The sequence below is a fragment of the Lithobates pipiens genome, unplaced genomic scaffold (assembly GCF_037356315.1).
Source record: "Lithobates pipiens isolate NorthernLeopardFrog02 unplaced genomic scaffold, aLitPip1_a1.2 Scaffold_28, whole genome shotgun sequence".
NCBI classification, from domain to species: domain Eukaryota; kingdom Metazoa; phylum Chordata; class Amphibia; order Anura; family Ranidae; genus Lithobates; species Lithobates pipiens.
The window spans coordinates 10887506-10914270 of NW_027507789.1; the positions used below are offsets into that span (position 1 = coordinate 10887506).

Here is a 26765-nt window from a genome sequence, read left to right on the forward strand (position 1 = left end):
AGTCTATGGCTCAGTGCAGGTAAGCCACAGGTACACTGCGCTACACCTGCGGATAAGTTTAAAAGCAGCCCAGTAACCACTGCAGAACAGATATGTCCATATACACTGTGATTTTAGTAATAAACTTGCTGTCCCAGGCAGAGGGCATTTGGTATCACTCCACCTATGACAGGAGCCTTGCTTCCTCTACCACTGGCTTCATTCACAACACTGATGCTCTGGCATGGCGGGTAGACAACCTGCAATCTGTGCTTGCCAACCCGCCATCCTAGAGCAGCAGGTCGCGGGCCACATCAGAGGACTCCGCGGGCCACATGTGGCCCCAGGGCCACTGGTTGGGCACCCCTGTTCTAATACATAATTCCTCGCCCCCCGCCCCTTTCCCACATCCAGCAACCTTTTCTGCTGTCTGACGCTTCGCGTTTGGGGTGGATTCTCGCCATCTTCATGTTCATGGACAGGACAGCAGGTTGTACTGCTCTGCTGCTGCTTACAGACTCTCACTGACTATTTATAATCTTGGCTTAGACCGATACACCCAGGATTTTTACATTGAGTCTTTAAAACACATTGATAAAGCACTAGTAAAAGTTTTTTTTTATTTTTTTTGGCCCTCTAAACACATTGGTAGCACCCTTAGACCCTCAAAACCATTGTTTGAATCTTCTCCTCGCTCCACTACACATAAACTTCTCAATTTGAGTTACCCCTATCCTTTGGGGGGGTTCCCACTTTGCGGCAAGTTGCTGAGCTTTTGGCACAGTTAAAGTGGAAGTAAACCCATGGATTTAAACAGTTAAAAAAAAAAGGCATGCTGGGAATGCTAACTGCACATTGGCTGTGCTCTCAGCCAAACTATCAAACCATCCAATGGCTGGTGTCATAACGAATCACATGTGCAGCACCATAGCAGTTGAAGATTAAACAGAGGCAAAGATGGCAGCTTCCTTGGCTGAAAACGATCCACTTTAAGGACCTTCTTTATTGGTTGAGGATCTGTATCCAGGGCTTCCATCAAACCACTACTTTTTTTGCTCATTATGGTGTCAGGGGGTGCTGCCAGTTGGAACTCCTATGCTTTGCGGGACTGGTCACACAGCATGGAGGAAACCAAGGAGGAGTGAAAAAAAAAAAGAGGAGAAAGGAGGCGCCCACTAAGTGTAGCATTAAAATCATCCATGTTATTAAAATACAATCGGCAGCTAACTGGGTTAACAGGGAAAATGCATATCTCCACAAGAACACCTCTGTCAGCCCCACTGATGTTTCACCCTGCTTGTGCAGCCCCCAGGCTCTGTATAGAAAGCTCAGGACCGATGGAAAATGGGAAGTGGCAATAACCATCCTGGAGTGCATAGGGGAGTAGGTGCGGACGTGACATCACATGGGTTGTCAACGCATTTCTGAGCTTCCTGCTCTTTCCTCAGGCCAATGGAAGGAGGAGTAAACTCCACAATCTGTTCAAGTTCTTTTTCAATCTTCTAAGCCCTGGAATAGAGAAAGTGTTGTCGCCCTTGAAACACGTTGGTTAGTTTTTTTTTAGGGATAATGTTACAAACAATTAATTGGAAAGGTGGGTTATTAGCAGCAAAGTTAATAATATCAAGGAATTAGTAGGTTAAAAGAAAATTCTTTATTGAAAAGTTGGCATGGCATGAGCACATAGCAGTCAAAATATAAGCTCTGGTAGGAGATATGGTACCATTCCAAATACAGAAAATACAAACACAAGATTATATACAGCATCACATATTAGAAAATCTGTCATATAAAATTCCAGACGCGTTTCGACCTTCATGGTCACGGTCTTCCTCAGGGGATAGGTTTGCTTTTTGTATTTAATTGGGGTGTGCAGCACCAATATTCCTCACATCATGTGCCTCTAATGCTATGTTACACACAATTAAAGGCACGTTGGACTCTTTCACTTTGTAGTTTGGGACCCGTTTTGTATAGTCGTAGTGAGAAATAAGTTAAGTATCATAGCTAGGCTTAAAAGGCATTTAACCCATGTAGTGCAGGCAGAGGACCTCTTCTGAGGTGGGGCTTTAATAGATGCTGGTTTGATAAAACCAGACACTCATACTTTTCGGAGACACCATGGGTGAAATGTTCCTGCAGAGAGATCCAGAATGATGCTGTAGGCCCATAGCTCTGCTCCCCTCATCATGACAGCATTAAAGGGGTTGTCCCATCTAAAAACTCACCGGGAACCATGCTCAGACTAGAAGACACGGAGTGTCGTGGGAGTCGTGGGATGTCGTGGGAGTTTGCAGTAAAACTTTGAGTTGAACTGGTTCTGGCAGCCGAGTTTATGGTGGAATAGTTACAATAAACAGACCCTGGACATTGCATCAGAAAGACTAAACACACGCAGGAATACAAAATTTTCATAGGTTATGCTAATGAGGCATTGCGGTGCTGTATGTTGTTCCATTTGCCATGTTTATTAAGTGAAAAAAACCTCACCGCTCCAGGTGTAACTGATACGCCCACTTGGAACACACACCTGAGTGCTAGCCCCGGCTCGCCTCCGTGGTAAACCATCAAAATAAGAAACGGCTGCACCTCACGTGGGCTCCAAGTAAAGTTTATTGGAATATCAAAATATCCAACATGACACCAGAGGAAACCAGCTCTCTGGTGCCATTTTGGATATTTTGATATATCAAAAGTTCAGCTGTTTCTTATTTTGATGCCATGTTCTTTAGATGACCCCTGTCGCGGACACTCGTTATTGTTATATTTCCCTTTTTGTTACGTTTTTGAAGGACTGTTTTCTTGTATTTCCCCAAAAGACTATTCCTGATTCCAGAGTGGAGGAAGCTGCATCATGGCGGAGGCACCCATGCGGGGTGCTAGGCGGTCTGTCACATATAGTGGCAAGCATTAGGGATGCTTTCTCTTGCCTAGGCACACCCAAACCACCACCGGGACCCTCTTCACCTACAGCCGATGGAACATCGCCAAGCCAGCCTCAAGCGCAGCACCTTAAGAGTCCATTCACACAGGGGCAACTTGAAGTCGTCCCTAGTTGCCTCAAGTCGCGCAACATGATAAAAATCAATGTAAGTGAATGAGAGCCGTCTTAATGTACACTGCTGAAGTCGCTCCGACTTCAGAAAAGGTCCCTGTACTACTTCAATCCGACTTCTAGGCAACTTGTACCCATTGATTTCAATGGAAGCTGCCTCCAAGTCGGATCCCCTGTCTTAACTGAAGCAACTTTCCAGGAAGTAAAAATAGTTTTCTAGGCAAACCCCTCCCCCCCACAGAGCTGATTATTATGTGATTGGCCACTGGCAAAGTCCCTGTCCTGGAAGCAACTTCAAGTTGCCTTGTAAGTTGCCTCAAGTCGTGCTGTGATTCATACTCAAGTCATGTACAAGTTGCCTCCCAAACTCTCGTTGGAAGTCGTGTTGCCCCTGTGTGAATGGACTCGAAAGGATCTCCTGGAAGCCCGTGGAAAAGTCAACAGCAATAGATCCAAAGTGACTCTCATTGCCTGAACTATTGGAGGGCAACTGGGCCAGCAACCCACCATCGTGTACCTCAGAGCCATCAGAGTTCCATTGGGGCCTGGCCTTGTATAGTACTAACCCCCCCCCCCTCCCCCGCAGGAAGTGATTGGTCAAGTGTTATGGGAGGTGACCCAGCTGCATATGGCTGAACTCTAGAGGGACCGAGGAACGCCAGTTATGCCCAACTGGGAAATGCCAAAGGTTCCCCAGGCACACACCTCCCAAAGAATAGAGCCACTCAAAAGCCAGGGCCCACAGTTAGTAGACAAGAGGCTACCCTGCAGTCTCCTTCAAAAGCCGGGGGTTACAGATCACAAAACTCACACCGAACTTAAATTCACCTTCATTGATTTTTTTTTTTCTTTCTGTGTTCTTCATCTGATCAGTTATAACTGATAAGATGAACTGTTTCTTTTTTACATTATTGATTGAGTAGGAATGGGTAAGTCAGCCAATGTCAACCAGGGTTGACAGTGGCAAGAATGTCCCTTACATTGGTGATCAGTGGGAAGAATGTCCCTTACATTGGTGATCACTGATCAGTGAGAAGAATGTTCCTTACATTGGTGATCAGTGGGAAGAATGTTCCTTACATTGGTGATCAGTGAGAAGAATGTTCCTTACATTGGTGATCAGTGAGAAGAATGTCCCTTACATTGGTGATCAGTGAGAAGAATGTTCCTTACATTGGTGATCAGTGAGAAGAATGTTCCTTACATTGGTGATCAGTGGGAAGAATGTTCCTTACATTGGTGATCAGTGAGAAGAATGTTCCTTACATTGGTGGTCAGTGGGAAGAATGTTCCTTACATTGGTGATCAGTGAGAAGAATGTTCCTTACATTGGTGGTCAGTGGGAAGAATTTTCCGTACATTGGTGATCAGTGAGAAGAATGTTCCTTACATTGGTGATCAGTGGGAAGAATGTTCCTTACATTGGTGATCAGTGGGAAGAATGTTCCTTACATTGGTGATCAGTGGAAAGAATATTCCTTACATTGGTGATCAGTGAGAAGAATGTTCCTTACATTGGTGATCAGTGGGAAGAATGTTCCTTACATTGGTGGTCAGTGGGAAGAATGTTCCTTACATTGGTGATCAGTGGGAAGAATGTCCCTTACATTGGTGATCAGTGAGAAGAAATCTCTTTACATTGGTGATCAGTGGGAAGAATGTCCCTTACATTGGTGATCAGTGAGAAGAATGTTCCTTACATTGGTGATCAGTGGGAAGAATGTTCCTTACATTGGTGATCAGTGAGAAGAATGTTCCTTACATTGGTGGTCAGTGGGAAGAATGTTCCTTACATTGGTGATCAGTGAGAAGAATGTTCCTTACATTGGTGGTCAGTGGGAAGAATTTTCCGTACATTGGTGATCAGTGAGAAGAATGTTCCTTACATTGGTGATCAGTGGGAAGAATGTTCCTTACATTGGTGATCAGTGGGAAGAATGTTCCTTACATTGGTGATCAGTGGAAAGAATATTCCTTACATTGGTGATCAGTGAGAAGAATGTTCCTTACATTGGTGATCAGTGGGAAGAATGTTCCTTACATTGGTGGTCAGTGGGAAGAATGTTCCTTACATTGGTGATCAGTGGGAAGAATGTTCCTTACATTGGTGGTCAGTGAGAAGAAATCTCTTTACATTGGTGATCAGTGAGAAGAATGTTCCTTACATTGGTGATCAGTGGGAAGAATGTTCCTTACATTGGTGATCAGTGGGAAGAATGTTCCTTACATTGGTGGTCAGTGAGAAGAAATCTCTTTACATTGGTGATCAGTGGGAAGAATGTTCCTTACATTGGTGATCAGTGGGAAGAATGTCCCTTACATTGGTGATCAGTGAGAAGAAATCTCTTTACATTGGTGATCAGTGGGAAGAATGTTCCTTACATTGGTGATCAGTGGGAAGAATGTTCCTTACATTGGTGATCAGTGAGAAGAATGTTCCTTACATTGGTGATCAGTGAGAAGAATGTTCCTTACATTAGTGATCAGTGAGAAGAATGCTCCTTACATTGGTGATCAGTGGGAAGAATGTTCCTTACATTGGTGATCAGTGAGAAGAATGATCCTTACATTGGTGATCAGTGGGAAGAATGTTCCTTACATTGGTGATCGGTGAGAAGAATGTTCCTTACATTGGTGATCAGTGAGAAGAATGTCCCTTACATTGGTGATCAGTGGGAAGAATGTTCCTTACATTGGTGATCAGTGGGAAGAATGTTCCTTACATTGGTGATCAGTGGGAAAAATTTTCTTACATTGGTGATCAGTGGGAAGAATGTTCCTTACATTGGTGGTCAGTGAGAAGAAATCTCTTTACATTGGTGATCAGAATGCCAACCTTACAGAAATCTAAACAGATCTGCCAAGTGGCATTGGATATGGAACTATCCAGGCACCATCATATGTGAAGTCACTCAAGCACAGTTCATGGAACCCCTGGCAAGCCCTAGAGGAACCTTAGGGTTCCATGGAACCTTGATTGAGAATGGTTGGTCCAGAAGAAGATTTACTTACCAGAGCCTCTACTCTTTCCCGTAGCTAGACCGGTCCCTGCAGCTTATTCTCCCCATGTTCCAGCAGTCTAGGGTCTTTAGCCCTGTGTTGGATGTGAAGCTGGAGTGTGGGGGAGGCCATTTGAAGGGGAGTGGAAGATAGGGATCAAGTAAAACTGTTTCTCTTCTCCACTAGACAAACAGGTTGTTAACCCTTACAGTGTGAACACAGCCCTACGTCAAGGGATCATTTTTTTGTTTCCCAAATGAATCCCTAACGATAAACTATCACATGAATTATTGACCAATTATCCTGAACCTATGGGTGCCCAATCCTAACTGTAATGTATGGTGCTGAAAGCTGCCACTCTGCTAGGAGGATTATTGGCATTATTGGTAAACGCTTAAATATTATCTTTTATCATTTGTACTAAGAGAGGGCGAATTAAATAGCAAGGTGAGAAACGTCTTCATTGGGTCTGAGCCCAGGTGCCTACTTCTAGTCCTTCATAGGAATGCCAATTAAACACAATGCAGCACCCAGAACACTCATTGACTGATGCCCCCAGGGCAGGGATCTGGCACTGAACATCCTCATTGTGAAGCAGAGATGGGAACAGCATCCTCCTCTTCTCTGGCAATGATTCTCACATCCTTTACAAGTTTCATCAAGACTTCCCTATAAAAGAAATAGAAGGTCTCCCACAACATCTGCTTGAGGTTTCAATGCTTCAATCGTGATGCCATCTTTAAATGGGGGTTAAGGAACATACACAGTATAGAGGCTTTACATTCTGACAGAGTACAATTGTTTCCCTGATTTTATCTCTTTTCTTACGTCTTTAGTAGATTTTCCCATGTGTTTCCCATATTTCTGCGTGCAAAAAAAAAAAAAAAAATATTTCTTAATGTTTGTTGTGTACAGCACACGCAAATTTTTGTACCAAAGGTTTTTCTCGATGGCCTGTGATAAATGAGACTAAAATATCCCTTACCTGTATGTATAAAGCCCCATACACACTATCAAATTTTTTGATGATTTTCTGGTGGCGCTGGGCAGCGTGGCTCTCTCTGGTGGGGCTGGGCAGCGTGGCTCTCTCTGGTGGCGCTGGGCAGTGTGGCTCTCTCTGGTGGCGCTGGGCAGCGTGGCTCTCTCTGGTGGGGCTGGGCAGCGTGGCTCTCTCTGGTGGCGCTGGGCAGTGTGGCTCTCTCTGGTGGCGCTGGGCAGTGTGGCTCTCTCTGGTGGCGCTGGGCAGCGTGGCTCTCTCTGGTGGGGCTGGGCAGCGTGGCTCTCTCTGGTGGGGCTGGGCAGCGTGGCTCTCTCTGGTGGCGCTGGGCAGCGTGGCTCTCTCTGGTGGCGCTGGGCAGTGTGGCTCTCTCTGGTGGCAGTGGGCATCGTGACTCTCTCTGGTGGTGCTAGGCAGCGTGACTCTCTCTGGTGGCGCTGGGCAGCGTGGCTCTCTCTGGTGGCGCTGGGCAGCATGGCTCTCTCTCTCTCTCTGGCTTCCGCCCAGCACACTCCTCATTCTTTGTCCTGTAGCACTCTCTCCCTCTGCTTTTTTCCAGGCTGCAGTCTCTCTCTTGGTCTCTTGGTCGAGCTGTAGCCTCCTCCCTGTGGAAAATGGGGCCACCAATCTTTGGGACTACATGTCCCATGATGCTCTCCTCTCCTTGTCTCCTTTGATTGGCTCTCAGTTATGGCCAATAGGGAAGGAACGGAGTGGGCAGGAAGCTGGGTGAGGAACCTGGTGAGAGCTGCTGTCTCTTCTCCCTGACAGGAGAAAGGGGGGGGGGGCAAGCGGGGGAAACCTGATAGCAGCTCGTCATTCTCGTCATTCTCCTGTCACAGCGCCACCGAGTTTTCTGCTGGACTGAGCAGGGAAAAGAAGTCACACTACACTGATGGGGGGGCTTGGCAGCACTTTGATGGTGTCACCCCACTGGCGGGTGGCAACCGGGTGCGGGCTGCCCACACCCCGATAGCGACGCAACTGTGCTGAATTTAAGATCCGATCTCTGATTCCGGGGGGGGGGGGGGCACTTGACCCCCCCCCCCCTTGCCCCTACCTGTGGATGCCCATGACTGGGGTGTGAGTTGAGTGTGCTGGAGTGCTGATCTCACTGGTGACATGGGTATGGAAAGTGAATTGTGGGTATAGGATTGCGGATCTCACTGGTGACATGGATACTGGGGTGTGAGTTGTGGGTATTGGAGTGCAGATCTCATTGGTGACATGGATAGTGGGGAGTGAGTTGTGTGTAGTGGAGTGCTGAGCTTACTGGTGACATGGATACTGGGGTATTGGTTGTAGGTATTGGAGTGCAGATCTCACTGGTGATATGGATACTGGGGGGTGAGTTGTGGGCACTGGTGGAGTGCAGATCTCACTAGTGACATGGATAGTGGGGGAGGGGGGGGGGGGGCAGTGAGTTGTGGGTACTGGAGTGTAGATCTCACTGGTGACATGGATAGTGGGGTATGGGTTGTAGGTATTGGAGTGCAGATCTCACTGGTGCCATGGATAGTGTGGGGGGGGGGGGGGGGGGCAGTGAGTTGTGTGTACTAGAGTGCAGATCTCACTGGTGACATGGATAGTGGGGAGTGAGTTGTGTGTAGTGGAGTGCTGAGCTTACTGGTGACATGGATACTGGGGTATGGGTTGTAGGTATTGGAGTGTAGATCTCACTGGTGACATGGATAGTGGGGAGTGAGTTGTGTGTAGTGGAGTGCTGAGCTTACTGGTGACATGGATACTGGGGTATTGGTTGTAGGTATTGGAGTGCAGATCTCACTGGTGATATGGATACTGGGGGGTGAGTTGTGGGCACTGGTGGAGTGCAGATCTCACTAGTGACATGGATAGTGGGGGAGGGGGGGGGCAGTGAGTTGTGGGTACTGGAGTGTAGATCTCACTGGTGACATGGATAGTGGGGTATGGGTTGTAGGTATTGGAGTGCAGATCTCACTGGTGCCATGGATAGTGTGGGGGGGGGGGGGGGCAGTGAGTTGTGTGTACTAGAGTGCAGATCTCACTGGTGACATGGATAGTGGGGAGTGAGTTGTGTGTAGTGGAGTGCTGAGCTTACTGGTGACATGGATACTGGGGTATGGGTTGTAGGTATTGGAGTGCAGATCTCACTGGTGATATGGATACTGGGGGGTGAGTTGTGGGTACTGGAGTGCAGATTTCACTAGTGACATGGATAGTGGGGGAGGGGGGGGGCAGTGAGTTGTGGGTACAGGAGTGCAGATCTCACTTGTGACATGGATAGTGGGGAGTGAGTTGTGTGTAGTGGAGTGCTGAGCTTACTGGTGACATGGATACTGGGGTATGGGTTGTAGGTATTGGAGTGCAGATCTCACTGGTGACATGGATACTGGGGAGTGAGTTGTAGGATTTGGAAGTAGTTTGACCAATAAAATGAATTAACACCCAAGCACTTGAAGCTCCTAAACGCAGTACGCACGTTTACAAGCGTCTATTGTTTTTTATTTTATTTTATTTTTTCTGCAAGAACAATACCGCCAAAGCCGCGTACACACGGGCGGACTGTATGGCGTACTTAGTCCGTCGAAACACATTTCAGCGGACAGTCCGCTCGTGTGTGGGCTTCAGCTGACTTTTTCAGCGTGCAGTCTGGAGTACTAAGTATTTCGGATTTTTCGAAATTCTGTCTGTCATACTTTGGTTTCAGCGGACAATCCGCTCGTGAGTAGGCTAGTTCGACGGACTAAGAATGGCGCATGCTCAGAAAGGATTTACACGGCGGAAGGGTGCTTTGCTGTGTATTGGACTTCCTATTTCTAGTCCCGTCGTACGTGCCGTACACGTCATCGCGCAAGCTTTCGACGGACTGTTTGTGCATCCGTGTGTGGTCAAGTCCGTTCAGTGGAAAGTATGACGGACTGTCCGTCGGATTGTATGACGGACTAAGCACGCCATACAGTCCGCTCGTGTGTACGCGGCATAAGAGTCACGGCGTCTGGTAGAGATAGCAAAACTTCCATTGTCCATGAAGCCTCAGAGGCTTCCTTTCCCTTATATGTGTCAAATACGAAGATGTATAACACGAGCCTGGCGTGCGTCTCACCAGACGGAACGCCGTTTGTGGATGACCGCATCGTTTCCGGGAAAGTGATCTTGGAGCAATTATAAAAAATAAAAAAAAAACATAAATGAAAAAAGTCGTGTTTTACTTATGAAAAAACAAAAAAAAGTCAATTTGCGGCGGTTATAATAAAAAAAAAAAAAAAATGACAGCGATTTATTTTGAAACATTGTGTATATCTGCGCGGCGACTAATCATACAGATTTTCCGTGCTGACGCCTACATGTAAACAGGGGGAATTCTTTTTTGTCACACAGCTCGCATTGTGCCCGGGCCCAGCGGCGCGGAGTCGGTTACAGCGAGACCCCTCTCCCCTGTCGCTCTCACCCTCTAATTACAGTCTAAACACTTCAAACGCCAGGTTTTACGCCGGTGATAAATCACCATCGCGGGCCGGGGGTGTTTTCTTACCAAACTGCGCCCTGATTACCCTGCGAGCGGCTTCTCCATTCAGAGGGTAATTGACTGGTACAGGGCGATTTCCTCGGCGGCAGCTAAACAAGCAGAAAGGCCTGAGAAGGTGAGATGGTTATTAACCTCCCGGTGGATGGAGACGGCGCTCTGGTAGGGCGGGTTTTTTTTCGGATTATTTTCCAGACCACCGTTAGTGATCAGTGATGCCTTTCTAGGCTGAATGAGGGCGATTGTTGACAAGTGATGACTGATAAGGGAGTGGATCGCTCTTCGCAGGGGATTTGGATTCAAACGACCTCCAGCGATGCTTATTCCGTGTAGCCCGGGCTGGTCTAACGCACACTGGGATGTGCAGGCGCAGCCAATAATCCGAGACAAACGATTATCCCAAAACCAACCTCTGCTGCAATATTCACCTTCAATCCGGAGATATCCCCAGCAGCAAGTTTTTTTTCTGCCAGTAGATGTCCTCTGCATTATGGAACCCCCTTCCTCTTAGCCCAGCTTGCCCAGCCCAGATTAACTACTTAACCAGCTTTTGCTGCAATATTCACCTTCAATCCAGAGATATCCTCTGCAGTACGTTTTTCTGCCAGTAGATGTCCTCGGTATTATGGAACTCTCTTGCTCTTAGCCCAGCTTGCCCAGCTTGCCCAGCCCAGCTTTTGCTGTAATATTCACCTTCAACCCAGAGATATCCCCTGCAGTACTTTTTTTCTGCCAGTAGATGTCCTCGGGTATATGGAACCCCCTTTCTCTTAGCACAGCTTACCCAGCTTTTGCTGCAATATTCACCTTCCTTCTAGAGATATCCCCTACAATACTTTTTTCTGCCAGTAGATGTCCTCTGCATTATGGAACCCTCTTCTTCTTAGACTAGCTTAACAATTAAACCAGCTTTTGCTGCAATATTCGCCTTCAATCCAGAGATATCCTCTGCAGTACTTTTATTTCTGCCAGTAGATGTCCTCAGCATTATGGAATCCCCTTCCTCTTAGCCCAGCTTGCCCATCCCAGCTTTTGCTGCACTATTCACCTTCAATCTAGAGATATGCTCTGCAGTACATTTTTCTGCCAGTAGATGTCCTCTGCATTATGGAACCATTTTCTTCTTAGCCCAGCTTAACAATTAAACCAGCTTTTGCTGCAATATTCACCTTCAATCCAGAGATATCCTCTGCAATATGTTTTTCTGCCAGTAGATATCCTCTGCATTATGGAACTCTCTTGATCTTAGCCCAGCTTGTCCAGTCCAGCTTTTGCTGTAATATTCACCTTCAACCCAGAGATATCCCCTGCAGTACTTTTTTCTGCCAGTAGATGTTCTCGGCTATATGGAACCCCCTTTCTCTTAGCACAGCTTGCCCAGCTTTTGCTGCAATATTCACCTTCCTTCCAGAGATATCCCCTGCAACACTTTTTTTCTGCCAGTAGATGTCCTCTGCATTATGGAACCCCCTTCCTCTTAGCCCAGCTTGCCCAGCCCAGATTAACTACTTAACCAGCTTTTGCTGCAATATTCACCTTCAATCCAGAGATATCCTCTGCAGTACGTTTTTCTGCCAGTAGATGTCCTCGGTATTATGGAACTCTCTTGCTCTTAGCCCAGCTTGCCCAGCTTGCCCAGCCCAGCTTTTGCTGTAATATTCACCTTCAACCCAGAGATATCCCCTGCAGTACTTTTTTTCTGCCAGTAGATGTCCTCGGGTATATGGAACCCCCTTTCTCTTAGCACAGCTTACCCAGCTTTTGCTGCAATATTCACCTTCCTTCTAGAGATATCCCCTACAATACTTTTTTCTGCCAGTAGATGTCCTCTGCATTATGGAACCCTCTTCTTCTTAGACTAGCTTAACAATTAAACCAGCTTTTGCTGCAATATTCGCCTTCAATCCAGAGATATCCTCTGCAGTACTTTTATTTCTGCCAGTAGATGTCCTCAGCATTATGGAATCCCCTTCCTCTTAGCCCAGCTTGCCCATCCCAGCTTTTGCTGCACTATTCACCTTCAATCTAGAGATATGCTCTGCAGTACATTTTTCTGCCAGTAGATGTCCTCTGCATTATGGAACCATTTTCTTCTTAGCCCAGCTTAACAATTAAACCAGCTTTTGCTGCAATATTCACCTTCAATCCAGAGATATCCTCTGCAATATGTTTTTCTGCCAGTAGATATCCTCTGCATTATGGAACTCTCTTGATCTTAGCCCAGCTTGTCCAGTCCAGCTTTTGCTGTAATATTCACCTTCAACCCAGAGATATCCCCTGCAGTACTTTTTTCTGCCAGTAGATGTTCTCGGCTATATGGAACCCCCTTTCTCTTAGCACAGCTTGCCCAGCTTTTGCTGCAATATTCACCTTCCTTCCAGAGATATCCCCTGCAACACTTTTTTCTGCCAGTAGATGTACTCTGCATTATGGAATCCCCTTCTTCTTAGCCCAGCTTGCCCATCCCAGCTTTTGCTGCAATATTCACCTTCAAACTAGAGATATACTCTGCAGTACTTTTATTTCTGCCAGTAGATGTCCTCGGCATTATGGAATCCCCTTCCTCTTAGCCCAGCTTGCCCATCCCAGCTTTTGCTGCACTATTCACCTTCAATCTAGAGATATGCTCTGCAGTACATTTTTCTGCCAGTAGATGTCCTCTGCATTATGGAACCCTTTTCTTCTTAGCCTAGCTTAACAATTAAACCAGCTTTTGCTGCAATATTCACCTTCAATCCAGAGATATCCTCTGCAGTACTTTTATTTCTGCCAGTAGATGTCCTCAGCATTATGGAATCCCCTTCCTCTTAGCCCAGCTTGCCCAGCCCAACTTTTGCTGCAATATTCACCTTCAATCCAGAGATACCCCCAGCAGTACTTTTTTCTGCGAATAGATGTCCTTGGCATTTTGGAATCTCCTTCCTCTTAGCGGAGCTTGCCCAGCTTTTGCTGCAATATTCACCTTCAATCTAGAGATATCCCCAGCAGTACTTTTTTTTCTGCCAGTAGATGTCCTCTGCATTATGGAATCCCCTTCCTCTTAGCCCAGCTTGCCCAGCCCAACTTTTGCTGCAATATTCACCTTCAATCCAGAGATATACTATCTTCTGACAGTAAATGTCCTCGGCTATATGGAACGCCCCCTTCCTATTAGCCCATCTTGCCCAGCCCAGCTTAACAACTAAACCAGCTTTTGCTGCAATATTCACCTTCAATCCAGAGATACCCCCTACATTACTTTTTTTCCATCAGTAGATGTCCTCAATCTGATGGCTAGCGTCATGCAGCTCACCTCCTCTGAGCCCAGCTTGTCTCCCTTCCAGTGGCGCTCAGGCTAGGTCCACACCTATGCGTTTTTCAGTGCGTTTTTGCATTTTGCAGAAAAACTGTACAACAAATCACAGCTGACTAGTAGCCCACCCAGGGGCGGAATTATAAAGTTACAGAAATATGCAGAAGAACCAGAGAAGTGCTCTGGATCCATAACATCTGCCTGATCTGAAGGCCTCGAGGCAAGAGGAGCAGGGGGGGGGGGGGGGCAATGTGGCCCTAAAACCCCCATCTGTGGTATTGGATGGATGATGGGACAATGTCAGCGGAACGTTCTATATTTAGAAGGCCTCTCTCCCTCGGTTCAGACAGGAAGCCGCCCAGACTGACGGCCCGTTGCCTTTTCAACCCTACGTGAAGAATTCTACCCCAGTATGAGAACCGCCATATCACGCAAGTGACAGACGCTTAGCGGTGAGGATGACCTGCGGTAGGAAATGTCACCCGCCTTCCCACCAGCCTGCCGAATCCTGGAGCTCAACCCATAAACAGCTGGAGAGGCCGGGGGAACGGTTCTGATCCGAGCTGGAGGATGGACAACCTGCTGAAATCCAGTCCATGAGTCACAGTAACAGAAGGCCATAGTCTGCGAGGTCCGGAATATTCTAAGTCTAAGGACCATGAGCACTGGTGGCCTTACATGCTGATCGATATCTCCAGGGCCGTCTTTAATATTGATTGGACCCTGGGCAAAACTTTTCTTGGGCCCCCCCCCCCCCCTCCCCCATGCAGTTTTGCTCTCCATCTGCTCTGAGACATACAATAAATAGCAGCTAGACTCAAAGGGGTTGTAAAGGTTCGTTTTTTATTTTCTAAATAGGTTCCTTTAAGCTAGTGCATTGTTGGTTCACTTATCATTTCCTTTGATTTCCCTTCTAAATGTTTTTTTTCTTTGTTTTCTTTGTCTGAATTTCTCACTTCCTGTTCCTCCTCGGTAAGCTGTTCTGGCTGACTAACCACCACTCGGATGATGGTGTGAAGTTTACTGAGGAGAAACAGGAAGTGAGATATTCAGACAAAGAAAAAAAACATTTAGAAGGGAAGTCGAAGGAAAAGTTAAGTCAACCAACAATGCACTAGCTTAAAGGAACCTATGTAGAAAATAAAAAATTAACCTTTACAACCCCTTCAAAATCCGTGTACTGAATCAGATCAGGCAGCTATTGCAATTGGTTGCCAGAGGTTACAGTGTATCATTACTGTTCACTGACTGGTTGCTAGAGGTTACAGCACACATTACGGCTCACTGATTAGTTGCTAGAGGTTACAGCACATGATTTCTGCTTGTTGATTGGTTGCTAGAGATTACTTTGGATATGAACTCATGGGGGGCATGATACACATATCAATGCTGCTGGCTGCCCCTATTTACATATGAATGCCGCCACTATTTACATATGAGTGCCGGTAATGTACATGTAAACACAGGGTCTGCAGGTGAGTCATCTTTACACAACAATAGGGCAGAGCTGGGCAGCATTAGTAGAAGCATTTCACACTGAGATATTGGGACACAGCACAGGACTAAAACTTCAAGGAACAAGGGAATTTAAACTGGGATAGTTGGCAAGCATGAGGCAGCTGCTTTGGGCCCCACAACAATGACAGGGCCCTGGGCAGATGCCCCTTTTGCCCTGCCTTAAAAACGGCCCTGGATATCTCTCTAGTCTCTGTTGTAAGACAAAGACACATGTGTAATGTTATATTATACCTAATAAAAGATGATCTCATCAGTCTGCTGCAGGCAGGAGGAAGCAATTCCTCGGTCTCCCATCCCCCAGTGATCAGACTGTACATTGTAACTTTGTAGAAGGAGGAGGAAGCATTTCTTCGGTCTCCCCTCCCCTAGTGATTAGAATGTACATTGTAAATTTGTAGAAGGAGGAGGCATTTCCTCAGTCTCCCCTCCCCCAGTGATCAGACTGTACATTGTAACTTTGTAGAAGGAGGAGGAAGCATTTCCTCGGTCTCCCCTCCCCCAGTGATCAGACTATACATTGTAACTTTGTAGAAGGAGGAGGAAGCATTTACCCAGTCTCTGATCAGACTGTACATTGTAACTTTGTAGAAGGAGGAGGCATTTCCTCAGTCTCCCCTCCCCCAGTGATCAGACTGTACATTGTACGTCCATTCGAAATCCAATCAAAATCAAATTTATTCTATTCAAAATTCGAATTTCAGAAGATGGTTCTATTCTTTCTATTTTTTTCTATTTGTTTCCTTTCTTTTTTATTATTCCATTCTTTATTTTCTATACTCCTTTTTTCCATTCTTATTCTCATTCTTATTTTCTATTCTATTTCTTTATTTCCTAATCTACATGCAGGGCCGCCGGGCGCATGGATTCCAATGGGGTTTTTTTTTGTTTGTTTTTTTAGAAGCACATGATTAGAGCCTGAGACTCTAATTGGCTTCAAAAAAGGGTGGGCTCGGGGCGCAGAGCAGTGTGCCCTGAGCCCACCCAGTTGTGTGACAATAGCGAATTAATATTCACTATTGTCTTCCTGATTCTCCTCACAGCAAATCAGGAAGCGGGTCATGAGAGGGAGGGGAAGAGATAGAGGAGGATGAGATGCCGGGTGAAGCCAAGGAGGAGAAGACACCGGGTGAAGCCGAGGAGGAGAAGATGCCGGGTGAAGCTGAGATGGAGAAGATCGCGGGTGAAGCCCAGGAGGAGAAGACCCCAGGTGAAGCCGAGGAGGAGAAGACGCCGGGAGAAGCCGAGGAGGAGAAGACGCCGGGTGAAGCCGAGGAGGAGAAGACACCGGGTGAAGCCGAGGACGAGAAGACGCCGGGTGAAGCCGAGGAGGAGAAGACGCCGGGTGAAGCTGAGATGGAGAAGATGCCGGGTGAAGCCGAGGAGGAGAAGACGCTGGGTGAAGCCGAGGAGGAGAAGATGCCGGCTGAAGACGAGGAGGAGAAGACGCCGGCTGAAGACGAGGAGGAGAAGACGCCGGCTGAAGACGAGGAGGAGAAGACGGCGGGTGAAGCCGAGGAGGAGAAGACGGCGGGTGAAGCCGAGGAGGAGAAGATGCCGGGTGAAGCTGAGATGGAGAAGATGCCAGGTGAAGCCGAGGAGGAGAAGACGCAGGGTGAAGCTGAGATGGAGAAGATGCCGGGTGAAGCCGAGGAGGAGAAGACGCAGGGTGAAGCCGAGATGGAGAAGATGCCGGGTGAAGCCAAGGAGGAGAAGACGCCGGGTGAAGTAGAGGAGGAGAAGACGCCGGGTGAAGTAGAGGAGGAGAAGGCGCCGGGTGAAGCCGAGGCAGAGAAGACGCCGGGTGAAGCCTAGGAGGAGAAGACGCCGGGTGAAGCCGAGGAGGAGAAGATGCTGGGTGAAGCCAAGGAGGAGAAGATGCCGGGTGAAGCCTAGGAGCTGGAAGAGTAGACGCCGGATGAAGCCAAAGGGGATGAGATGCCGGGTGAAGCCAAGTTGGAGGAGGCGATGTCAGGTGAAGCCGAGGAGGAGAAGACAGCGGGTGAAGCCAAGGAGGAGAAGACACCGGGTGAAGCCGAGGAGGAGAAGATGCCGGGTGAAGCTGAGATGGAGAAGATCCCGGGTGAAGCCCAGGAGGAGAAGACCCCAGGTGAAGCCGAGGAGGAGAAGACGCCGGGAGAAGCCGAGGAGGAGAAGACGCCGGGTGAAGCCGAGGAGGAGAAGACACCAGGTGAAGCCGAGGAGGAGAAGACACCGGGTGAAGCCAAGGAGGAGAAGATGCCGGGTGAAGCCGAGGAGGAGAAGACGCCGGGTGAAGCTGAGATGGAGAAGATGCCGGGTGAAGCTGAGGAGGAGAAGACGCTGGGTGAAGCCGAGGAGGAGAAGATGCCGGGTGAAGACGAGGAGGAGAAGACGCCGGCTGAAGACGAGGAGGAGAAGAAAGTGGGTGAAGCCGAGGAGGAGAAGATGCCGGGTGAAGCTGAGATGGAGAAGATGCCAGGTGAAGCCGAGGAGGAGAAGACGCAGGGTGAAGCCGAGATGGAGAAGATGCAGGGTGAAGCCGAGGAGGAGAAGATGCCGGGTGAAGCCGAGGAGGAGAAGACGCCGGGTGAAGTCGAGGAGGAGAAGACGCTGGGTGAAGTCGAGGAGGAGAAGACGCCAGGTGAAGTCGAGGAGGAGAAGACGCCGGGTGAAGCCAAGGCAGAGAAGACGCCGGGTGAAGCCTAGGAGGAGAAGACGCCGGGTGAAGCCTAGGAGGAGAAGACGCCGGGTGAAGCCGAGGAGGAGAAGATGCTGGGTGAAGCCGAGGAGGAGAAGATGCTGGGTGAAGCCAAGGAGGAGAAGATTCCGGGTGAAGCCTAAGAGCTGGAAGAGTAGACGCCGGATGAAGCCAAAGGGGATGAGATGCCGGGTGAAGCCAAGGTGGAGGAGGCGATGTCGGGTGAAGCCGAGGAGGAGAAGACAGCGGGTGAAGCCAAGGAGGAGGAGATGCCGGGTGAAGCCAAGGAGAAGAAGATGCCGGGAGAAGCCAAGGTGGAGGAGACAATGCTGGGCGAAGACAAGAAGGAGAAGATGCCCGGAGAAGCCGAGGAGGCGGAGACGCCAAGTGAAGTTGAGGAGGAGGAGGAGACGATGCCGGTTGAAGACGAGGAGGAGGAGACAACGGCAGGTGAAGACGAGGAGGAGAAGACGCTGGATGAAGATGAGGAGGAGGAGATGCCGAGTGAAACCAAGGAAGAGGAGACGCAGGTTGAAGACAAGGAGGAGACACCGGGTGAAACCGAGTAGGAGAAGATGACGCCGGGTGAAGCCACCACCCACCACCCAGAGGAAGCGTTGCCTGCGAACTAGATGTGGTAAGTGCGGTGCTGATGACCAAACGAGGAGAGGGGGGAAGGGTGTGGCTGATCCAACTGACGGAAGGGGGGGGTGGGGGTATTGTTTGCCCAAAATAAAAAAATATAGCACCAGCTGCCATTGTGATTGGCTAATTAGCAATTTGTGTTGCCAAGTAAATTGAACCAGTGTACCTAATAAAGTGGCCGATGTATTATAATGCGGAATTTATTTTTTTCCTTATTGGAGAAGAGTCTATGAGAGCGCGGTTAAGGAGGATAATCCCCTTTTGGCATTCTTTGATTATATTTACTTTTTATACTTTTTTTAAACATTTTTAAATAAAAGTGTTGTTTTCCTTTAAGGAACAAAAAATAAAAATAAAAAAAGAAAGTAAAATCGGAGCGGTGGATAAACCTGCGGCAAAGTTTGGGGCTTCCAAAGAACATTTCTAAATCATGTCCAGACCCCCAGGACGGACCGTTCTTGGAGCCCCCCCCCAGCCGATCTCCCCGGGTGTCGGGAGTTCCGTAGCGCTAATGGCCACCACATGGGGATCAGACGGGGGGGGGGATGGAGCTGACAGCGGGTAAAGTCCTGGAAATTAAAAGTCGGGCTTAAAATAAGTCATATTTCACATTTCTGGTGATTTCCCCCAATCCCGCTGATAGATTGTCCTTTCCTCGCCACACGTGGATCTAATTCAGCGGCCAAATCCCCGATGCTCTTTGCCGCGCACTTTGATTTACTCCGAGAGACGCAGAAGGGGCACTAATTCCTTCTTGAGTGGTCTTATCCTCTCCGGTCCACCTTGTGAATGTTACAACATGTGCGTCTGATTTCCACCTCCTTCCAGCCTGAGATATACCGACCAAAAGTGGAGATGACTGGAGCACCGAAAAAAAAAAACACCTCAAACCTCAGGTTGGCTTTACCGCCAACCGGAGCCGCACATCGCACCAAAGAGAGGTGAAAGAGGACCCGTCAGTAACTTTACAAGTCCCCGTCGGGTCACAACACGCAGCCAATAGTATCGTTTTTTCAGGAAAGCTCCACTTTTTATCCTTAAAAAAGCCGGTGAACTCTGCCTGAAACGAGACGTCATCGGTCTGCTGCAGGCGGGGCAAAGAATTTCCCCAGTCTCCCCTCCGACCAGTGATCAGACTGGACATTGTAACTTTGTAGAAAGAGGAGGAATCCACTTTTTATCCTTAAAAAAGCCAGTGAATGAGACGTCATCAGTCTGCTGCAGGCGGGGCAAAGAATTTCCCCAGTCTCCCCTCCGACCAGTGATCAGACTGGACATTGTAACTTTGTAGAAAGAGGAGGAATCCACTTTTTATCCTTAAAAAAGCCAGTGAATGAGACGTCATCAGTCTGCTGCAGGCGGGGCAAAGAATTTCCCCAGTCTCCCCTCCGACCAGTGATCAGACTGGACATTGTAACTTTGTAGAAAGAGGAGGAATCCACTTTTTATCCTTAAAAAAGCCAGTGAACGAGACGTCATCGGTCTGCTGCAGGCGGGGCAAAGAATTTCCCCAGTCTCCCCTCCGACCAGTGATCAGACTGGACATTGTAACTTTGTAGAAAGAGGAGGAATCCACTTTTTATCCTTAAAAAAGCCAGTGAACGAGACATCATCGGTCTGCTGCAGGCGGGGCAAAGAATTTCCCCAGTCTCCCCTCCGACCAGTGATCAGACTGGACATTGTAACTTTGTAGAAAGAGGAGGAATCCACTTTTTATCCTTAAAAAAGCCAGTGAACGAGACATCATCGGTCTGCTGCAGGCGGGGCAAAGAATTTCCCCAGTCTCCCCTCCGACCAGTGTTTAGACTGGACATTGTAACTTTGTAGAAAGAGGAGGAAGCCTCCCCCCCCCCCCCCCCCCCTCCCCCAGGGATCAGACAGTTTCCCTTTCACCTCTTGTGCCTGAGAACCAACCAGAATTCCTAAACATCTGTCCCCAGAACGAGCGTCTTCATTGGACATTTCCTCTCTAGTCCTATTCCAGTGACAGCCATGAAATGTTTGTTTTCCCATCACTTTCTGTGGCCTCCAGGACAAGCCCTGGCAGAGGTCCTACTCTCCCGCCCTACGTCCCAACCTAGAAACCTGCTTGGCACTGGATACATATTAGACCAGGCAACCCTGGATGGTGGAAGATGTGCCTAAACACGGAAGAGAGCCATGGTCACCTGGGTGCAGCTTACTTTTTTTTTGGAGAGCCAGTAATAATAAGGCAGAGTGCTGGGGTCAGGATGAATGTGTAATTCAGGGGTTCGTATTATATAAGGCAAAGTGCAGGGGTCAGCAGTATGTAACACAGAGTTCAGAGGTCAGTAGTAAGTAATGCAAAGCTCAGAGGTTATTAGTGTGTAACATAGAGTGCAGGGGAAAGTAGTATGCAATGTAGAAAGTAGGGGTCAGTAGTACATAGCACAGAGTTGGCATTATATATATATATATATATATTGTCTAAACGATGTTTCGATTTTTACTTTTTTATATATTACTTGGCTGATTGCTAATGTTTTAGAAAGTAGGGGTCAGTAGTACATAGCACAGAGTTGGCATTATATATATATATTTATTGTCTAAATGATGTTTCGATTTTTGCTTTTTTTATATATTACTTGACTGATTGCTAATGTTTTATATATTGTTCACTATATTTCATATAGACATCCTCCTGAAGAAGCTGATGTTGCGCGAAACTAGTAGAGGAGACTTTTGTACGCCACCAGAACTGAACTCTTTGGAGTATCTGTGAATGTTAAATATCCTGGGGTGTACTATGATTTTATTGATGCTTTATGTATTTTCTTTTTCTTTTTTCTGTATTTATTAAACATTTTCAAAGTTAAATTTTTTTTTCTTTTTTTCTTTTCATATAAAAAGTACCGGTATAATCCAAATAGTATTCCCCCGGTTTGGGTTGGTTGTAGGAGGTTAGCGTGAACGGCTACCCCAATACCCCCACACCAAATTTCTTGATATCTAAGATTAATGGATGATGGTACTTCATATTTGTATAACTATCTGAGGCGACACTCGCAACCCCTCAGAGTGCTGGGGTCAGGATGAATGTGTAATTCAGGGGTTCGTATTATATAAGGCAAAGTGCAGGGGTCAGCATTATGTAACACAGAGTTCAGAGGTCAGTAGTAAGTAATGCCAAGCTCAGAGCTCAGTAGTGTGTAACACAGAGTGCAGGGGAAAGTAGTATGCAATGTAGAAAGTAGGGGTCAGTAGTACATAGCACAGAGTTGGCATTATATATATATATTTATTGTCTAAATGATGTTTCGATTTTTGCTTTTTTTATATATTACTTGACTGATTGCTAATGTTTTATATATTGTTCACTATATTTCATATAGACATCCTCCTGAAGAAGCTGATGTTGCGCGAAACTAGTAGAGGAGACTTTTGTACGCCACCAGAACTGAACTCTTTGGAGTATCTGTGAATGTTAAATATCCTGGGGTGTACTATGATTTTATTGATGCTTTATGTATTTTCTTTTTCTTTTTTCTGTATTTATTAAACATTTTCAAAGTTAAATTTTTTTTTCTTTTTTTCTTTTCATATAAAAAGTACCGGTATAATCCAAATAGTATTCCCCCGGTTTGGGTTGGTTGTAGGAGGTTAGCGTGAACGGCTACCCCAATACCCCCACACCAAATTTCTTGATATCTAAGATTAATGGATGATGGTACTTCATATTTGTATAACTATCTGAGGCGACACTCGCAACCCCTCAGAGTGCTGGGGTCAGGATGAATGTGTAATTCAGGGGTTCGTATTATATAAGGCAAAGTGCAGGGGTCAGCATTATGTAACACAGAGTTCAGAGGTCAGTAGTAAGTAATGCCAAGCTCAGAGCTCAGTAGTGTGTAACACAGAGTGCAGGGGAAAGTAGTATGCAATGTAGAAAGTAGGGGTCAGTAGTACATAGCACAGAGTTCGGAGATCAGTAGTAAGTAGCGTAGAGCTCAGAGATCAGTAGTATGTAATGTAGAGTGCATGGGTCAGTGGTGTGTAACGTAGAGTGCAGGGGACAGTAGTATGTAGAGTTTAGGGGTCAGTAGTATATAGCACAGAGTTCAGAGATCAGTAGTAAGTAGAGTAGAGCTCAAAGATCAGTAGTATGTAATGTAGAGTGCGTGGGTCAGTGGTGTGTAACGCAGAGTGCAGGGGACAATAGTATGTAGAGTTTAGGGGTCAGTAGTATATAGCACAGAGTTCAGAGATCAGTAGTAAGTAGCGTAGAGCTCAGAGATCAGTAGTATGTAATGTAGAGTGCGTGGGTCAGTGGTGTGTAACGTAGAGTGCAGGGGACAGTAGTATGTAGAGTTTAGAGGTCAGTAGTATATAGCACAGAGTTCAGAGGCCAGTAGTAAGTAACACAGAGTTCAGAGGTTAGTAGTATGTAATGTAGAGAGTAGGGGTCAGTAGTATGTAAAAGTAAAGTATCCACAAGCCAATAAATAGATAAAAATATACTGCTGCAAGCACTGAAGGTTAAACCAAAACCCTAGCGTAAAATAAAAACAACTAGTGCTGCGATGTGTGAAAGGTAGTATTTAACAGAGTTCAGAGGTCAGTAGTAGGTAGAGTAGGAGCTCAGAAGTCAGTAGTATGTAATGTAGCATGCAGGGGTCAGTAGTATATAACTTAGCATGCAGGGGTCAGTAGTATGGAGCAAGGAGTGCAGAGGCCAGTAGTAAGTAATGCAAAGCTAAGTAACATTTCATGTAGAGTGCAGAGGTCAGTGGTGTGTAACGTAGAGTACAAGGGACAGTTGTATGTAGCACAGAGTTTGGAGGTCCCTCAGGTCAGTAGTAAGTAACACAGAGTTCAGAGGTCAGTAGTATGTAATGTAGAGCGTAGGGGTCTGTAGTATGTCATGTAGAATTTAGGGGGCAGTAGTATGTCATGTATAGCTCAGAGGTCAGTAGTATGTAATGTAGAGTGCAGGGGTCAGTAGCATGGAGCAATGAGTTCAGAGGTCAGTAGTAATTAATGCAAAGCTCAGAGGTCAGTAACATGTATTGTAGAGTGCAGGGGCCAGTAGTATGTAATGTAAAGCGTAGGGGTCTGTAGTATATCATGTAGAGTTCAGAGGTCAATAGTATGTAATGTAGAGTGCAGTCAGTAGTATATAGCACAGAGTTTGGAGGTCAGTAATATGTAATGTAGATCATAGGGGTCTGTAGTATGTCATGTAGAGTTTAGGGGTCACTAGTATGTAACACAGAGTTCAGAGGTTAGTAGTATGTCATGTAGCGAGTAGGAGTGTGTAGTATGTCATGTAGAGTTTAGGGGTCAGTAGTATGTAATGTAGAGCTCAGAGGTCAGTAGTATGTCATGTAGAGTTCAGAGGTCAGTAGTAAGTAATGTAGAGCTCAGAGGTCAGTAGTATGTAGTACAGAGTTTGGAGGTCAGTAGTATATAATGTAAAGCGTGGGGGTCTGTATTATGTCATGTAGAGTTTAGGGGTCAGTAGTAAGTAATGTAATGCTCAGTAGTATGTAATGCAGAGTGCAGGGGCCAGTAGTATGTAGCACAGAGTTCAGAGGTCAGTAGTAAGTAATGCAAATCTCAGAGGTCAGTAGTATGTAATGCAGAGTGCAGGGGTCAGTAGTATGTAGCACAGAGTTTGGAGGTCAGTAGTATATAATGTAAAGCGTAGGGGTCTGTAGTATGTCATGTAGAGTTTAGGGGTCAGTAGTAAGTAATGTAATGCTCAGTAGTATGTAATGCAGAGTGCAGGGGTCAGTAGTATGTAGCACGGAGTTCAGAGGTCAGTAGTATGTAATGTAGAGAGTAGGGGTCTGTAGAATGTCATGTAGAGTTCAGAGGTCAGTAGTAAGTAATGAAAAGCTCAGAGGTCAGTAGTATGTAATGCAGAGTGCAGGGGTCAGTAGTATGTAGCACAGAGTTTGGAGGTCAGTAGTAAGTAATGTAAACCTCAGAGGTTGGTAGTATGTAATGCAGAGTGCAGGGGTCAGTAGTATGTAGCACAGAGTTTGGAGGTCCGTGATGTGTAATGTAGAGCGTAGGAGCTTGTAGTATGTAACAGAGTTCAGAGGTCATTAGTAAGTAACAGAACGCAAGAGTCAGTAGCATGCAATGTAGAGTGCAGAGGTCAGTAGTATGCACCTCATTGGTTAGCAGTAAACACAAGCTCCCCACCCTTCTGTAAAAATTCACTCACCTGACCTCAGAGGCGGCAGCTCCTGGCGGATTGAGGGAAGTCCTCCCAGGTCTCCCCTTGGCTGTGTCATGTGACATTAGGCGCTCAGGACTTCCCTGAGCTCCGCAATCACAGGTTGAGGAGCATGCAACACGGTTAAGCCGCAATCTCCTAGTCGCACAGCTGCGGTGGACAGGCGGGTTGCAATGGGCCGATCCGAGGTCTAATGTCTCACAACTAACCAGTTCATTACCAGTTTGTAGACCAACAGTTTTCAGTAGCAGGAAAGGAACGGCCTTGCAGCTACAAATAGAAGAGCATTGTGCCCGGTGTTTAGTTTGGTGGTTTAGTAGAAAGCAAAAAAAAAAAAAAAACCTTCATTCCCCGAGAAAAAAAAAAATGTCTTCTCTCTCTAAAAAATAAAAAAAAATAAAAAAAACAGCCCAATAATTGGCCATTGTGTCCGGCGGCACAGGAGCCGCCTTCCTGCCGAGTGCACCTATATGACTTGTTGGCCGGGCACAGTTCCCCAATGTTGTCCTCTCTGTGCTCACCTTGTGTAGGGTTGCCTGTGCTACTGGCAGAAGCTAAAATAAAATAATACTAAACAAATAGCCGGGGCCTGAGATTTCCACTGGAGATTTGAGGAGCCGAATCGCTGTGTGCGCTTCAGCGCTTGGCAAACCGCGTCTCTTCCCCCCCCCCCTCCCGAGCTGGCGGCGCACACGCGAGCGGGTCCCTGCCGTGGTGAATGAAAGGCTACATTCTCCTCCTGGAATGGAGAGCCACATTTCACTATTGTTTTGACTTGGTTCAGCCATGGATTTGACGGAAAAAAAACGTTAATTGAATTAGAACGTTTGGGGTCTCACCGGCAAATACCGATGTATAAAAAAAAAAAAAAAAAAAGATTATACGAAGACGCTAAAAACGATTTTGAAAATAAATAAATAAATAAATAAATAAATAAATACTAATAATAATAATGGCCGTCCCCAATAAGTAGGGATCTTCATTAGGTGACACCATCAGGCCCAGCTAATTAGTGAACTTTTAAATAGTCTTTAGTAGGGCTCGAATACTCAAGTTAGTCTGGCCTGGTGAACTGGCTACCTAAGTCGCCAAAAGTAGTGCAGGAACTACTTTTGGGATAGTGGCATTGCCGGCAAAAGGCTGCGATTTGGCATGCGATTTGACATGTCAAATGAACAGGGGGGGGGCTGAGCGACACTTAGGCCGCGTACACACGCGGGGACTGTTCGCCCAACCTTGTCCGCTGAACAGTGTTTCGGCAAACAGTCCGCTTGTGTGTGGGCTTTCAGCGGACAGTTTCAGCGGACAGTCTGCTGAACAAGGTTTTTCGGAAATTCCGAAAAACTGTCCGCTGAAACTTTGTTTCAGCGAACAGTCCCCTCGTGTGTAGGCTTGTTCGTCAAACTAAGTTCCGCGCATGCTCAGAAAGGATTTACACGCCGAAAGTTGTAATGCAGTGTATAGGACGTCGTATTTTCCGTCCCGTCGTACGTGCCGTTCACGTCATCGCGCACGGTTTCAGCAAACTGTTCGTTCGTCGTGTGTGGCCATGTCCGTCCATGCTAATTTTGAGCGGACTGTTTGCTGAAACTGTTTGACGGACAAAGTTGGGCGAACAGTCCCCGCGTGTGTACGCGGCCTAAGAAGTCACATGACAAGTCAAAACCCGTGTATTTCAATGGTCCCCATTCTAGTAGGTGGGACTCAAGTTGCAGCGACTCCAAAAAATTTCTTTGCACTACTTTGTTTTCCGACTTCGGTGTGACTTGTTCTCACATGGTTCTCATCGGTCGCATGACATCACATCAAAAATCGCATTTTGCAAAGTCGCACTGTAAATCCTGCGGCTTTTGCGGGTCGCAATCTTGGAAACCTAGCCTAAAGGCCCCTTG

At 46.8% G+C, this 26765-nt stretch overlaps 1 long non-coding RNA gene across 1 annotated transcript; it reads right to left on the reverse strand.

Moving 5' to 3' along the window:
* Positions 1–574: 574 nt before the first annotated feature.
* LOC143934830 (uncharacterized) lies at positions 575–25477 on the reverse strand. Its single transcript, XR_013263376.1, has 2 exons — positions 24862–25477; positions 575–1488 (listed from the first exon to the last, which is right to left on the reverse strand). It is a non-coding gene; the product is annotated as an uncharacterized LOC143934830 (long non-coding RNA).
* Between the last annotated feature and the right edge of the window lie 1288 nt (positions 25478–26765).